General features: G+C 44.7%; 1 pseudogene across 1 annotated transcript; it reads right to left on the reverse strand.

The window, feature by feature from the left end:
• Positions 1-501: 501 nt before the first annotated feature.
• LOC149918748 (lymphocyte antigen 6E-like) lies at positions 502-15343 on the reverse strand (annotated as a pseudogene). The gene is made up of 3 exons (XR_016465388.1): positions 8504-15343; positions 6775-6894; positions 502-6171 (listed from the first exon to the last, which is right to left on the reverse strand). The product of XR_016465388.1 is annotated as a lymphocyte antigen 6E-like (transcript).
• Between the last annotated feature and the right edge of the window lie 682 nt (positions 15344-16025).

Here is a 16025-nt window from a genome sequence, read left to right on the forward strand (position 1 = left end):
TGCTCCCACCCACTGCTTTTAGAGGTTTCCTGAGGACACGGGACTCTGTATCTCATCCTGCTGTTGGGATCATCTCTGGGGGACAAGTCCTGGCCCTGCAATCTCCACTCTGTGCACCGCCCAGATCCTCCTGGTTGAACATGAGACTAATGGCTCATGAATCCCTTCAGATGGGTTTGAGCTCATGCTTCTGACTGCAAGACTTGTGTCTTTGCTGACACCAAGTCATGCTTTGGCCAAGCAACCAATACACTGAGCAACGTCCACTCCCTTGCCCTCACCTCCGATTGTAAAATGGTCCTAATAGAGCTCCTAACATGAGCTCCTCAGCTTTATAGTGAGTTGAAGAACAGCATTTCTGTAGGAGGGAGCAACGTGGGAGCAACTCTGGTTTTGCCATGACAGATTTCTGTGTTGCATGAAAGGAAGGATGAGTGTTACATCGGTTATAGCAGAACAGCACTGCAGGATCTGAGCTTTGCATGGCACCAGGCAGGCAGCTTTAAGGGTTAAGGAGGGGGCTAATCCCCATGGATAAGAAGGAATGGAAATAGTTAGTGGAATTTAGTATTAGAGAGGGGAGAAGATGTTAAAGGAGTCATTATTGCAAAGAGGGAATGTGCAGGAAAATCGGAAAGAGGGGACAGTCATCCATAATTCAGATTGGATATTATGAGAAATCTGTTCTCAGAAAGAGTGGTGAAGGATTGGAACAGGTGCACGGGGAGGTAATGGGGTCACTGTTCCTGGAGGTGTTCAAGAAACTTGTAGCTGTGGTTTAGAGGGACATGGTGGTGATGGGTTGACAATTGTACTAGATGACTGTAGTGGTCTTTTCCAACCTTAATGACTCTATGATTCTGTAACAGCAGAGATCCCTCCAGTTTGATTCTCTCTTCACTCCCTAAACCAGGGGACTTTGCAGGTGCCAAGAAAAGAATGTTCCCTGCATAAAGTCCAGCAATTGGCGGGACTCCCAAGAGCACCACAGGAAGGAAAGGAGGTTTGCATCCCATTTCCAAGTAGCCCACAGCTGTATGCTGTGGGCTGAAACCTTGCATAGCTTGGTACCAGCTTTGGGCTTTGGATATTTTGTTGGATGGGACTATGGACAGCCTGGTCTAGTGACTGGCAACCCTGCCTATGGCGCAGGGGCTTGGAACTTGATGACCTTTAAAGTCCCTTACAACCCCAAATTATTCTATGGTTCTGTGGTTCCATGATTCTATGAGTCTATGCTAAAGCAAGAACAAGCTCCCCAGGAGTTGGTATGAGACAAACAAGAAAACTCTATGCCAATAAACAGAGGCACATCCCCTGCTGCCGACAGCGTGGGAGTAAGCAGATGCTGGAGGCTCGCCAGGGCTGCTCACACAGTCTGGTTGGTTTCCAGCAGAGCCCTTGCATCCCTTGCATGGCTGCTGGTTTCTGTTCCCTTGAAAATTGCTCTGGCATTCTGTAGCCACTCCAGTACAGTACAGAGGCATCAGCTCCCTCTCGTGGGCTTAGATCAGCTCTCATTGTTGGAATCCATCCAGGATTTCCCAGGAAAGTGATTTTTTTTTTCCTTTTTTTTTGTTTTTCCTTTTTTTTTTTTTTTTTTTGACACGTATCACTAAAGCAAAATTGAAGTTTTGTGGAAATGTGTTGACTTCTGTCGAGTTTCCTTTCAATAAGTATAAGGAGTCTTATTTCTCCCCATATTTTTGCTGTCATTATTTTTATTTTGTCAGTGGTTCAAAGCAACTAATTTGGGGAATCACCCCCAAAGTGCCCAGATTTCTACTATCTCAAGTTGATGCATCCAGAGTTGAGATACATCAATGAAGCCCATGGTGTGGCTTCCCAAAGGTTATTTTACTTCCTACTCGTTTAGAGGTGGTGGATTCACTGTTCCTATACATGTCCAAAAAATGTGAAGATGTGGCACTGAGGAACACGGGTTAGTGGGCATTTTGGTGATTGATTGGCGGTGGGACTAGGTGGTCTTGAAGGTGTTTCTTAATGATTCTATGATTCTGTGTTCTGTGAAGTCAAAAGTGAAGAAACAAAATGAAAATAAAAATTAAAACAGCTGGTTTCAATCTGTACAACAAATAAAAATGTGACTTGACTCCATACAGGGCCTCTGTTTCTAATTTCTGTTTTGAAAAACTCCCCAAATTGCTGGAATTTCCCTCAAAGTTGAGATCCCACCCCAGGCCCCAGCAGGGAGGTGACATAAGTCCATGGAGATGTCACAAAAATGATCCAAGGGATGGAACATCTCTCCTGTGAGAACAAGCTGAGAGAGCTGGGGCTATCCAGCCTGGAGAAGAAAAGGCTCCAGGGAGATCAGAGCAGCCTTTCAGTATCTAAATGGGGGTCTGTAAGAAAGAAGGGGACAGACATTTTAGCAGGGTGTGTTGTGATAGGACAAGGGGAAATGGTTTCAAACTACAAGAGGGGAGATTTAGACTGAATATAAGGACAATTTTTTTTTTTCTTCCCACTATAAGGATAGTGAAGCACTGGAACAGGTTGCCCCATAGATGCAGTGGGTGACATTCAAGGTCAAGCAGGTCCAGTCCCTGAGTAACCCAACTGAGCTGTAGATGTCTCTGTTTGTTGCAGGGGAGATGGACTAGATGACCTTTAAACTCAAGATGACCTTGCAACTCAAATGATTCTATGGATCTATGTTTATCCAGCTCCAGCCCCCTGCCATGGGCAGGGTTGTCTGCAAGGTCTCACCAACATCCTAGTGAAGCCCACAATCCCACTAAGAAAACGAGGATCTGACCCTACACATCAAGCCCTACAGAGAGTTGGGCAACAGTTTGGTGGAACCACTCTTCAGAAAGGTGGTTTGGGGTTTTCCTGCTTGCCTTCACACTCATCTTGTTGGTTTGGGTGGGTGGTGGCCATAGAAAGGCTTGACTGCCTGTATTTGCCATTTGCCCTAATCTTTGCAAGGCTTGATGGCTCCAGTTGGCTTCCAGCACTCTTTCAGCTTTGCTCACACACTCACAGCTTGGGTTAAATTTATTGCATGGGTTTGGCTGTTGGAGGCTGCAAGTTTTTAGCTGTGATGCTTGAGGAAAAGGATTATAACCAGACACAGCAGATCTGACCATACAACCACCTGGCCCCAAAGCAGCTACGTCACAGCTTCCCCTTCCTTCCATTTGACTCATCGCTTCGGTATTTAAACTGCTATTTATTATCTGCAGTCAAGCACTTATTATGTCATCTGTAATTTGTGTGTTTCTTCACCTCTATGCTGCATGCACATGCCAGCTCTAGCCACTGAAAGGATGCAGTGTTTGCCTCCTGCCATGCTCAGACACTTCTTCTTCCATGTGCTTCTCTTCAGTGTCTACCATCACTTTGGGAAACAACCTCAAAATGTTCTTCCACTCTATGCCATGTGCTAGGACAAGCAGGGACTGGTGCAGTGCCAATTGCAAAAGTCTGATTCAAGTTCTTGGGATCCACAGGGTAATTTACTGGACAGCCTCATCCTTGTGCTAATGACTGCCATCTTTCTGTGGTCCCCATCAACTCTTAACTGCTGGGCAGAATCAGTAGTTAAACATAGCACCTAGGTCTTTTTTTCTACCCATGCATCTCAGATAAGAGGTTTTGCTCCTCCAGGATGGTTTTGTGCCATGGGAGGAAGTCACATTTTGATGCCATAGAGCTGCAGTGCCTTTTGCTCTTTACATTTATGTTCCCTTATATTTACCATGGGGTACAAGAAGGCTTTTCTGCAGCAAGGATAGAGCAAGCCAAGCAAGCAAACCAAGCAAAATAAGACAGTTTTGCTTTAAAATGGCCAAAAAAAAAAAAAAAAGGAAGAAAACAATCCAGTCTTTTCCTGCAGGCTGCAGGGGACTGTCTCTGCTGCCGCAGGACGTGTAAATCCAACGCAATGAAATATTAATTATTAGAGTCTGTCCAACTGGGATTCCTTTCAGAGAGCTGAATAATTCTGGTGCACTGAAAAAAAAACAAAACAACAATAACAAAAAACCAACCAAAACACACACACACACAAAGTCATTTTTTTTTTTACATTAAAAAATTGTGTCTGGAGTAAATTAGAGCTTTTGAGCACTCAGGCTTTGAGACAGGAAGGTGCTGTGATTGCTTCAAGGCGAAAAGAAGATGCAGATTCCTAATTAGGGCATGAAAAAGATCGTGGTCTAAGAGGTAAAGAGAGGTGCATTGGTCAGCATGGCTTCTTCAGACCAGAGAGCTGTCCTTGCAGCTTGGTGTAGGGGTAAAGGAAAGGCTGAAGTCGATTAATAAAAGAGAGCATGCATCTCTGAAGGCTGCTGTTATGCAGCACTTCAGAAGGAGGCATTCATCCGGAGAAGCCATGGCACTGGCCCCAGGGAGATGCACTCAGCAGGGCTCAAAGCCCCTTTTGTCCCCTTGTTTACCAGAGTTGGGTTGGAAGCACCACACAGCATGGAGCGTCATCCTTTGGCTCAGCAGCGCTTTGCAGATTTGAAAGCTCAGAGAGTTGATTGTGAAGCGAGTCCTAGGCTGCAGATGTGCTCTGTTTTGCTCATGGGAGTGTGGTGTAAAGGTTCAGCATCCAAATCATGGCCCCAGACCTGAGAAGAGCTCCTCCACCCTCCCAGCTTATCCAAGTTCGTGCATTTCCATTCTCCTCCAAAAAGTACTAATTGGGAAGAGAGAAAGACACTCAGCAACACCTTTGGCAATGGACAATCCCTGAGCTCTCACTGTCATAATTCATTTTTTCAGCTTCCTTTTACCCTCCATTCTCTGCAGTTTCTAGAAACATCTACATGAAATACTCAAAAATCTGTATTCTTCTCTCATAAACCTCTCCAGATGTTCCTCCCCAGACTGACCCAAAGGCTGCAAATATTTTTCATTACCCTGCAATTGCTCTGAGGGATGTCCGAGGGATGGGTAAATGAATGACTCGCTGTAGGACGATGCATTGCCAAGAGGTAGATCTAGGGGAACTGGTTCACTTGGCTCAAACAGCAGCTGCAAGCAAGCAAGGCAACATGAAGGAGATGGCCAGTGAGAGCCCCTGGAAATGGAGGTGGGGACAAGGACTGCAGATAAGCATATTGTTTTTTATAAAAGTGTGGCATCATGGTCAGAGCCAAAAGCAACAAGAACGTCAACTGCTAATGGCATGGTAGCACAGGGATGTCATTGGCACTAGCTGGAGACCAGGAGCAAGAGGCTGTACAGAGGGAGGCAAGGGAGAAAATCTGTGGTTGGGATCCATTACAAGCTCAGGATTTTATACTGTTTCCCTTCCCCAGCAGATACGATGTGAGTTTGTAGTTTACTTTGAATTGGGACCAAGAAGTACTTTTTTCTGGTCTACCCTCTATCCCAAGGCTGGAAAGCTGCTCTTTGCTGTGTGGCTCCCAGCTGCACCCAAGACAAGGCAAGACTGCAGAAGTCCCTCTAGAGAGACACAGGCCATGCAGAAACAGCATCTCCCTCCTCCAAGCTGCAGAGGACATTGCATGGCCACTTCTGCATCAAAGTGCTGGGGTGACAGAACTTAGGCATGAGAAGCAAGTAAGAAGCTCCAGATGGAGAGGCAACACAGGGCAGGAGGTGGCAACGATAGTATTTTATCTACTTAGTATGCATGCATAGCGTCCGTACCATAGAATCATAGAATCATAGAGTCATAGAATCACATAATCATGGAATGATAGTCAGAGTTGTCGAGTGGTTTGGATTGGAAGAGAACTCAAGGATCATAACGTTCCAATCCCGCTGCCACAGGCAAGGTTTTCAACCACTAGATCAAGTTGCCCAGGTCCCTGTCCAACCTGGTCTCAATCACATCCACAGTCAGGGCACCACCACCTCTCTAGGCAACCTGTTCCAGTACTACATCATACTCTCAATGAAAGACTTCCCCCTGCCATACCCTCTGGGGAAACCTGATTATGTTCTTCAGGCCTTCAGGAGCCCTTTTCTCAGAGCAAGTGAAGGACACTGATTCAGGAAACCCAACATCTTATGGTCGAGCAAGCCTGGGTCCTGGGCAGGCAGGTAGGTTGCACAAGAAGGATTGGCAGCAGAACGAGGTGTAGGTAGCCAGGCCCAGACTGAAGTTGTGGTATGGACAGGTTCTGGAGCACTTCTTAGTGATCCTCTTCCAAAAAGACAAAGAACCTTGATCAAAGGAGAAAGGGGAGAGCAGTGTTAGTGATGTGGACTTCCCAAGAGCTCTTCAGTCTTCTAGAAGTGGAACTAATATGTCTTCCTGTCCTGAGGACCAGCACAGTCAGTAAGACCCCTCCCAATCTCACCCACTCAGTGATTGCCAAGACCATTTAATATCTCTGAAGGGCATCCAGCACTTCCCAGCATAGATCCTCATGCTGAGTCTTTATTAGGTGTACAAAGATGGCATACATAGAATCATATAATATCCTGAGGTGGAAGGGATCCACAAGGAATATTGAATCCAGCTCCATGAAGCTCCATGAAGGAATGTTCTTGCCTGGATTGAAAGCACGTTGCCAGGTTTTATTTCCTTCTGCATCTCACTAGACCTTTTTCAGTATCCTTTTATCCCAAGCTGTGTTGGGGAGGAATTTTTAAAACTCTGCTAACTTCAGCACTGCTGGATCAAAATCTCAAAATCAAAATCTCCACTTTCCAGATGTCCTTCCCCACGATTCCTCAACTCATCCATTCACAAAGGGCAACCATACAAATCTAGCCAAAACCCCACATTCCATTCCTGAGTCCCTGTGCACTGACAGCACGTACCTATTCCTACAGAGGCAACATTCGTCACACAGTACTCATCCGTGTCTGAGCACTTCTTAGCCTTCAGACAGCTCCAGTTGCTTTGTTCCCACTCACAGGTGTAGCAATATAGGGCTTTTGCTGCAGGACGAGACACGAGAAGATGGAATATGAAAGATGATGACAAAATGCTATTACTCCCACTAGCAAAAATTACCAACTTTCTTTCCATCGACCCTCAAGTGCACAACATGCAAGTTTGCTGAAAACTCTGGATTTGCAAGACTCAGACTCAACTCACTCTGCTCCCTGCACACTTGCACATTTAAATCCAACACACGCACCCAGATGCAAGCATCTGTGTGTAGAAGTTCCTGCCCTGCACTCAAAATACAGCACAGTGAGCCAAAGACACTGGGTTTGATATGATGCAAAGAACAGAGAAGGTCAGGATCTGCTGTAGAAGTCTACAGGGATGTCCCAAGGCTTGGATTCACCTTTTCTAGCTGCTGGGGACACTATAAATAAGAGTACAGCCAAACTGGTCCATAAGCACTGGCAGTTGTTTGTCCCATTAATTGGGACCTCCATGGCCTGAAGTTGTCAGTCCCCACACTAAGGGTTTATGGGTGAAACTTCAACGCCCTCAAATCTGTGTTAAAACACCAATGAAGAATATTACGTTTAACTCTTAGCTGTGTGAATTCAGCCACAAGACATGTACAGCCCAAAACTTTGTTTTTTTACTGCCTAAGTTATCTAACTTGAGTTAAGGTGCTCTTGGTTTTGGTGCTGAAGACAATCTCACTGTCCCCTGGGCCTTGTTAACACTTGGAAATTTGCAAAAATCACTATTCTAGAAAGTGAACCAAGGTAAACAGCAGAAAGGTATTCTTAGGCCACAATGAGACAGAAATAACTATTCCAACAAATTATTTTTCTACAGCAGAAAATGTGGCAAATTTCCAAGAGCTGGAAAACCTTATTTCTCTCTACAAATCAAGGATGACATTTACTCTCCTGGTTGCTTATGTATTTTATCAATAGCGGATATAGGACCATATACTGTCAGAGGGCTCAGATTTCAATCTCAGTAAAATAAACAATACAATCCATAATGCAAATATGATGCAAATATTCCTCTCCACCCAATATCCCAGCATAAAGACACTTATCCCATATAGCTCACTACCAAACTTCTCCCCAGTTCCCCAGCTTGACTCCAAAGTCCCAGAAATCACTTGAATATGGTCTCTTAGAAGGGCAGACAGTAGGGGCATTCAGCAGGAAGCTGCACAAATGAAGATGTAGATCTGGCTCTATCCCACTAGAAATGGTGTCACTAGCTGCAGGAGGAGATAGGAGCATGAAGGTTGGATGCATTGTGTGATTGTAAGCTGGAGAACTTCATCAAGATATAGAAATAACCACAGTCTTACAACATCTGAACAAACAAACCCATTGGAAAGTCTTTTATCAAAGACAGAAAAGTGGCAACTGCTTCCTACTTTTTTGTTCGTCTTGCTTTCATAAAAATCCAGTAGTATGTGAATTTATAGAGAAATATACTCTGAAAATAAAGCAAGCCTTCATACATTCAGGCTGAGAAATCAAAGAGGAATTCCATGTCCTTCAGCAGCTCCACTGCAAACACTAAGGCATTCCAAGTACAGAGACATCCCTTCCCATGAGTTCTCTCTGACTTTCCAACATTCAACAATTCTTTGTCTAGTAGAAACCATGCTCTTACCTTGATATGCACATAGGACCAAAGCCAGAAGGGCAAGGAGGAAAGCTTTCATCTTCTCTCAGACGTCTTCACAGCTCAGGAAGAGCACCCTCATCTGGGGACAGGATATATATCTCGCCTGCGTTTGGACTGAGTGATGATGAAGACAACAATTTTAAAAGATGGGCAGGGATCATGTATTATTTGACAGGATAGGAATGCACGTTGGTTGTTTTCTCACCTCGGCATTGCCTTCAGGCTGGTCTGATGGGTCTGAAGATAAGTGAAAGCACCACCAGGGCAATTCATCCCATTTATTGCTTTTAATGCTTTAATGTCTCTATGGTCAGGCTAGTAGTACTATCAGTGTAGCACTACTGCACCACATCTATGGCCAGATAGTTCAGCAAAGGCATCTACTCAAAGCAAAATGGCAATAAGTAGCATAAATTAATGCCTTCATTGTGTGGATGACTGCCAAGTGCCTTTCCAGGGTTAGACCTGGAGAACTCCCTTATGTCTACAGTCAGGGTAGATCTAGCTCTGTATTCATGGTTGACAATATAAACAGGAAACGTTTTATGATTTCCTGTAGCCTATAAAAGATGCTGGTTACCTGTAAAGTCCTAAATGCTTCACATCCTACTTTTGAAAGCAGCTGCAGCAAGAGAACAATGGCTTCAGCGTTCAAACTCAGGAGTTGGCACATTGGAAGTCGGTTTCCAGCTTTGCTACACCTGAGAAAAGTGTAAGAACACCTTTGTGCCCCTTCTACACAGAGCATCCAATGCAAAGTCCTGCTAGATAGCATTCAAATGTAAGGTTCCCAGCCTGTATGACTTCTCTGTCTGTTTATCTATTTGGGTGGAGCTGAAGCTGATAATTTAAGACCATCTGAAGCCTCTGTTTGACTGCTTGTCACACTTCTGCTTCTAAGGAAAGAGCTACCAGGAAAATTGGTGCATGAAACCTGCAGACTTCTCCATGAATCATCATAGATCGAGCCATCAAAGAGCAGAGAGGACAAAGCGAGAACAGATTCTCCGCCAGATTAAAGCTGCTTGGTCTGCTCAACTCCTCCACCTTGCAAGACTTGACAAGAGGAAAGAAAATGGGGTTGAAGGAGAACAGGGACCTGGACACAACCTGGGATTTAGGAGATGGAAATGCAGAATAAGAATAGGCAGAGACTCAGAGAACATGTAGAAGAGCTTAGATGGAGAAAGGGAAGGCAAAAATACCTGGGTGAATTTTAGGTCTTGAACAGATCAGCCAGATGCATGAGCAGCCCTGAAGCAGAAGTCATGAGCATCTTGCACATATAAGGCACCTGATAGGACTACTCATTGCTCATCACAGTAAAGGCATGGCCAGAGGAAGTTCAGAGGGACACCAAAACCCATGGTATCATCCTTTTCAATGAAAAAAATAAATAAATAATGGTGAGGGGTAGTACTGGTGTTGGGGGTAGTAATTTTCAGGTATTTTTGAGGTATCTGACATTGGCTTCAAACCACTCGGGCTATCCGTGCTGCTGACATGAAGCAGGATTAACAGGATGGTGAAGTCAGCCCTGATAACCCCATGAGCATTCATCATTCCTCAGCAATGGACATACAGCTTCTGGGCGTGGAGAGGGTAAGCCACATCGCTTGCCCAACAGATGAAGTTCTACCAGGCATAGGGACTGCCTGCCATTGTGGAAGCTGAAGGAGGTGTGTCAGTCCTCCTCGATGTCACGAGGAAGGAACCAAAGAGCCAGACCCATTGCAGAGAACAAGGATTGCCCAGTGTGATTCACAAGATGATGTCCTCCTGCAAGGATGACTCTTTGTAAGGATCTGGAAATCAGCAGCCAAGGCTGCGTGTCCTGCAGCCAAAGGACAAAGCTCTGCACAGGCAAAGAAGCAGTTTGATTTAATCTGCCTTGACTCTTATTTCCGTGGAAGAAGTGAAAAATAGTCGTGTTATTTTTCAATATGATTAACAAGGTGCATTATTGAATCTACAGGGCTTGCTGAAAATCAACATGGGCTTAAACTCTTCTTGTTCCAAATTGCTGAAGGAGTTTGATTCTTTGGCTTTGACCACATGCTCACACTTTTCCTGAGTGCTCTGAAGCTATCTGGGTGCTCAACATGGGAGTCCCACCATGGCACAGAGATATTTAGGTTCAACAACACAGCATGGGCAGCCTGGGGGCCACGTTACACAGAGTTGTAATCCTTTGGCTGGAGAACCTGCCCTTTGGCTCAAGGAAGGAAAATGATGCCCTAGGGGCTTCCCAGTACCATATTACCTAATTTGCTTGTGATCCAGTTGTGCTACAGAGGAAGTCACCAACCTTCCAGCTTCCCTGAGGCTAGAACCACACTGAAGAAGAGCTGTCACAGAAACAGCTATATCTATCCCAATAATACATGAAGAGTTTGATCATAGTTTCAAGAGCTGTCCTACAGCATGGGAACAGTTGTCCATGTTGTTTAATTATTAGCAAAGTTTTTGCCTGAATGATTAAGACCATCTCTGACAATTCCTGGACAGGGTGCAGAACTTATCACAAATTAGACGTACTTTCCAATTGGCATTTTGGACACAGCCTCTTTATTTTGGAGGGATACAGATAGGTACCAGCTAACCTCAGAGCCAGCAACAGACCTAGGAGATGTCATTTGCTTATATGCTTTCCCCCTGGCATCCCAACTCCTGTCAGGACTGGAGAGTAGCTAGTAAAATACCACTGAATATGTAAATTAATGATTTTCTAGATGCCTTTCTATGCACCCTCAGAAATTTCTGCCTGGCTGAAGCAGTAGGAGACACACTTTGCTCCAGGGTTGTGCTGATTAGGATAATATCCTCCTCCTACTCATCTCCATTTGTTTAGCTCTCTCTAATTGCAGGAACAACCAGACCATGCTGCTTGCAAAACCCCAGCCCTGCTGTGAGTCAGCTATCAACAGACCTTTCCAAGACGGGTGTTATTTATTTATTCTCTTTTATTTCATGGTGGCCACAGAGCCCAGTTGCATGAGAAAACTAGAAGATTAAAGGGAAGGATCAAGTCAGGTTCAGACTGGTCTGTCCATGTTTGATCACCAGCTGTTCAGAAAACAGATGAGTAAAACAATGGGAGGAACTGGGAGACCAGAATGGGCTAAGATGGGTTATTCAACAGGAACCCAATTTTCCAGGGCATCACAGTCCAGTTCAGAGAATGGACTTGCTGACACTGACAAGAACTGCAGATCCCAGTACCAGGAAGAGACATCTCATCCCGGATGCCTCACTGTATCTAGGATGAGAGTTAATGGACTTAAGTAGTTCCAGGGCAGGTTCAGGTTGGATATTAGGAAACATTTATTCTCTGAAAGAGTGGTAATGCATTGGAACAGGCTGCCCAGGGAGGTGGTGGAGTCAGCATCCCTGGAGGTTTTCAAGGAAAGGGTAGATGTGGCACTTAGGGACATGGTTTAGTGTAGGGTATGGTGGTGATGGGTCAACTTTTGGACTTGATGATCCTGGTGGTCTTTTCCAACCTTAATGATTCTACAATTCTCTAACTGCAATTGCAGCAGTCGTGGCTGCAGAATTCATGAAAAGCAGATAACAGACTGCTAGTTTGCAGATTTGTTGATCACCTTCCACTAGATCGAGAGACAAACAAAAACAACCCATGAACCTTTGTTACAAGGGCAAATCCTGTCTTTACCGGGTAGAGATCACCCATGTCTGTATGATTTATGATTTATTTAATTACCCTTTGTTTCTCTGCTCAAGCAAATTGGGCTTGACCTGCAACCCAACGATACTCGGGTTTCCCAAATCCCCAGCAATGGAGAACATTTCAGACCCCAATGCACCAGAACAGAAACAGCTTCACTGAGAGTAGAGTTGGATCACACAGGAACATTGGGCAGCAGGGCTAGGAGGCCACAGCCAGCCAGGTCATGGCCATGGGATTCACCAACACTGATCTTCACAATAGAAGTCATGCAGACTGTCTCATTTCTGACACATCTGGAAGCCTCCAGGCACTGATCTTTGCTGGCCTGGTTGGTACAGACATAGCACATCAGCAAGTTGGCTATGGGAGGGAAACACAGACTATTTGTATGAGGTCAAGGAAAGAATCTCCTTCCCAGTTGGACCCATTTCCATTCTTCTGCAGGCCACGGGACATTAAGACATAGACAGTGTGGTTGTGTAGATCCAGTCCTTCTACTGACCTACACCCAAAATTGCTAAGCACCCACTTCCCAGTTGAAAAAAACTTCTTTACAGATAAGATCTCAGAGCATCAGGCTCTCAGCAGATGCTGACATTCAACTATCACATTACAGTATTTGACAAATGGTCACAGGGCCAGAACATCAGTAAAGGCTGCACTCAATTTTTAGCTCACAGTTCAGCTGTACTCCCCACAAAAAGTGCAGTATTAGCTGCACCTGAAGCTGGGATTGGGATTGTAGCAAAAACAAAAAGGGCCTTTTCTTGTGACGTGCCATGAGAATACAGAAGATGACAAATTTTGGTTTCCTCTGTGGGCAGCTAAACGATGTAGGGTGTCTAAGAACAGGGCCCTGCTGCAGTAGTGTGAAGGAGAGGAAAAGCTGACCACAGAGCTGCTCTTTATGCAAGTAGCCTGTTGTCTTCTTAAAGACCAATGGGTTTAGAATTTTAGAATATGTCTTCTCCAAGGAAAAAAACAATAGCTCTCATTCTCCCAGCCTAAGACTTGCATTAACCTTAGACAACTCACCAAAGTCCATATACAGAGGACAGCAAACAGAAACACCATCAGGAGAGCATTCATCTCAGTTTGCTCTTCTCAGCCTGCATGGTCTCAAAGGCAGCAGCTCCCAGTTCCCTGTGAAGTGCTGGCAGGGATGATGGCCAATATGAAGGCTGGTTCCTGGCTGGCACAGATCACCTGTGCTACTGATACATTTGCACATCATGCATAGCCTGGACCAAGATTTCTTGTGGAATTTTGCAGCCAGTGCTTTGTCTTTTTCTAATCTGTATGCATAACTAGGATTGCCCCAACCCAAGTGCAACATCTTGCAGTTGGCTTTGATGAACCTTGTTAGGTTCACATGGGCAGACCTTTCAAGATTGTTCGGGTCCCATTGGATGGCATCCCTTCCTTCTGTTGTATCAACTGCACCACTCAGCTTGGTGTCATCCACAAACTTGCTGAGGGTGCACTCAGTCCCTCTCAAGCCCACTGTCTATGTCATTGATAAAGATGTTGAACAGCATCAGTCCCAACACAGACTGCTGGAGGACATCACTCATCTCTGGTCTCCACCACAATGAGGGTAGGAGAAAGATTTCTCCATCTGCTCTTAGCAGAGGTGAGGATCCAGTCTCCCTCACCTTGTGTGATACTGGGGCCTGAAAGTAAACCCAAAGGAAAGCAAATGCCACTGACATAAGCAGTTCCTCTTTTAAAAAAGACAGGAGATAGGAAGTGGTGACCAGCCTAGGAGAAACTGAGGCCACCTGAAAAGGGATGAAGACTCTCAGACTTGCACACTATACAAACTAGAACTACAGAAAAGGGGAAATGTGTGCAAACACTTTGTGGACTATGACTAATGCTGCATTTAACCCACTGGCTGTACAGTTTTGATGGAACACTGGCACAAGCTGCCCAGTGAGGTGATGAAGTCTGCCTTCTTAGACATCTTCAGAAACCACCTGGACATGGTAGAGAGAAGTGATGGAGTCACCGTCCCTGGAGGATTTCAAGGACTGGGAATATGTGGCACTTAAGGACTTGGTTTAGTAGGCATGGTGAGGATGGCTCAGCAGTTGGACTAGATGATCTTGGTGGTCTTTTCCAACCTTAGTGATTCTGTGGTCTTGGCAGCTCTGGGTATTCCTCTTTGAGCAGGAGTTTGAGCTGGTGACCTCCAGATGTCCCTTCTACTCTCACCTGTTCTGTAATTCTGCCTCACCTTCCATCTTTAACTGCCCAATCTAAGTTGAAACCTCAGATTAGAGCTAAGCCACTAGAAAAGCTCATAACTTCTGAAGCCACATGGATTTCCCTTTGGTGACTTGTTCCAAGAGCTACTCTACTAGCTCCATTACCACGGCTCTGAGATCAGCACGGTATCAGCAAGATCAGAAGAGCACAAGGGAACTTGAGAAAGATGGGCTTTTGCTACAACATCAACATCTTGTCTTATAGGCAAAAACTGCAACCCGATGCTTTTTTTTGTTTTCCTGTTACCCTTAAACCATGCCTGGTCCATCTTGATGAGGTACTGGAACAGGCTGCCCATGGAAGCAATGGAGTCACAATCCCTGGAGATGCTCAGGATAGATGTGGCAATGAGTGACATGGTTTAGTGGGTGTTGTGGTGAGGGGTTGATGGCTGGATTAGATGATCTTAGAGGTCTTTTCCAACCTTAATGATTCCATGATCTCCAGGTCTGCATTTCTTCAGCTAGTGATGAGCTGTTAATAACCAAGAACCTCCCGTGCCAGTCTCAGCCCCATCTTTTCTTATTCACATCTCCACTTCTCCAGTTCTCTGCTGTTATACCAGACCTGTTTTTCTCTACGTTATACCTTTGTGTCTGTGCCATAAATACCTCATGTATACAGAATAATGGATTGTTATTGCTATCTATAAAAGCCTACAGCTGCATCATACAAAGACAGATAAAAGTAGAACAAATTAGCCAAAGCCACCTGGTCAATTAGAAAAATTGCTCTTACAGCTCAGCCAAGTGAAACAAAGCCTCAGGCAGGTCAAGACAAACTCAGTTGGAGAAAACCTTGCAAACCTAAATCCTGAGGTCTCACAAACTCATTTAAAAGCTTATGGCCCATTACCAGCAATAGCAACACCAAATTAAGGTGCTAAGGGATACCAAACCCTCTTGTCTTAGAATCTAATGAGGGAAAAAATAGTCTGAGCAATTTGGTTTTATTTATTGTATTATGTATCCTGTTTAGTTTTTTCTTTTCTTTTCCAGTATACAGAAATGCACTTTAGAAAGCTGGATAAGAAGTGAAACTGCATCTGTCCAATATAGAATATTAATGATAAAGGGAGAAAAAGTGAGTACAAAACAGAAGAATAATAGCATTCTGCCATGTGCCTGGGTTAGGAGAAGCTAGGAAATGAGGCCAGACCTACAGGGCCCTATTCTTCATCTCTCATCCCCACCTTCAAGTCTTACCTCTAAAAGGGCAACAAACAGGATTTGCTTTCAATGGGAGCCTGAGTGGGGAATTCTTTGTCCAACTAGGAGACCAGGAGCTCCAGAATCCATTCTTTTATGTCCAGAAATGCACAGGAAGAGAAAGCAGTAGAGATTTAACCCTCCCATATTCTTCCTCTGATATAAGTAGGGTTTGCAGCACCAGGAATGAACTGCAGGGACTCTTTCTGCCTGAGAGAGAGCTTCCAAGAAGGAGATGTAAGCCCTGCTTACAACTGGTTGCAATAATTCCCACCTAACTCAAGAGTCCAGCTTAAAAAAATAGATAGAAGAAATAACAGAGAATACCGATATAAAA

Source organism: Phasianus colchicus, chromosome 3, assembly GCF_987193195.1.
Source record: "Phasianus colchicus chromosome 3, bPhaCol1.hap1.1, whole genome shotgun sequence".
Classification (NCBI taxonomy): Eukaryota; Metazoa; Chordata; class Aves; order Galliformes; family Phasianidae; genus Phasianus; species Phasianus colchicus.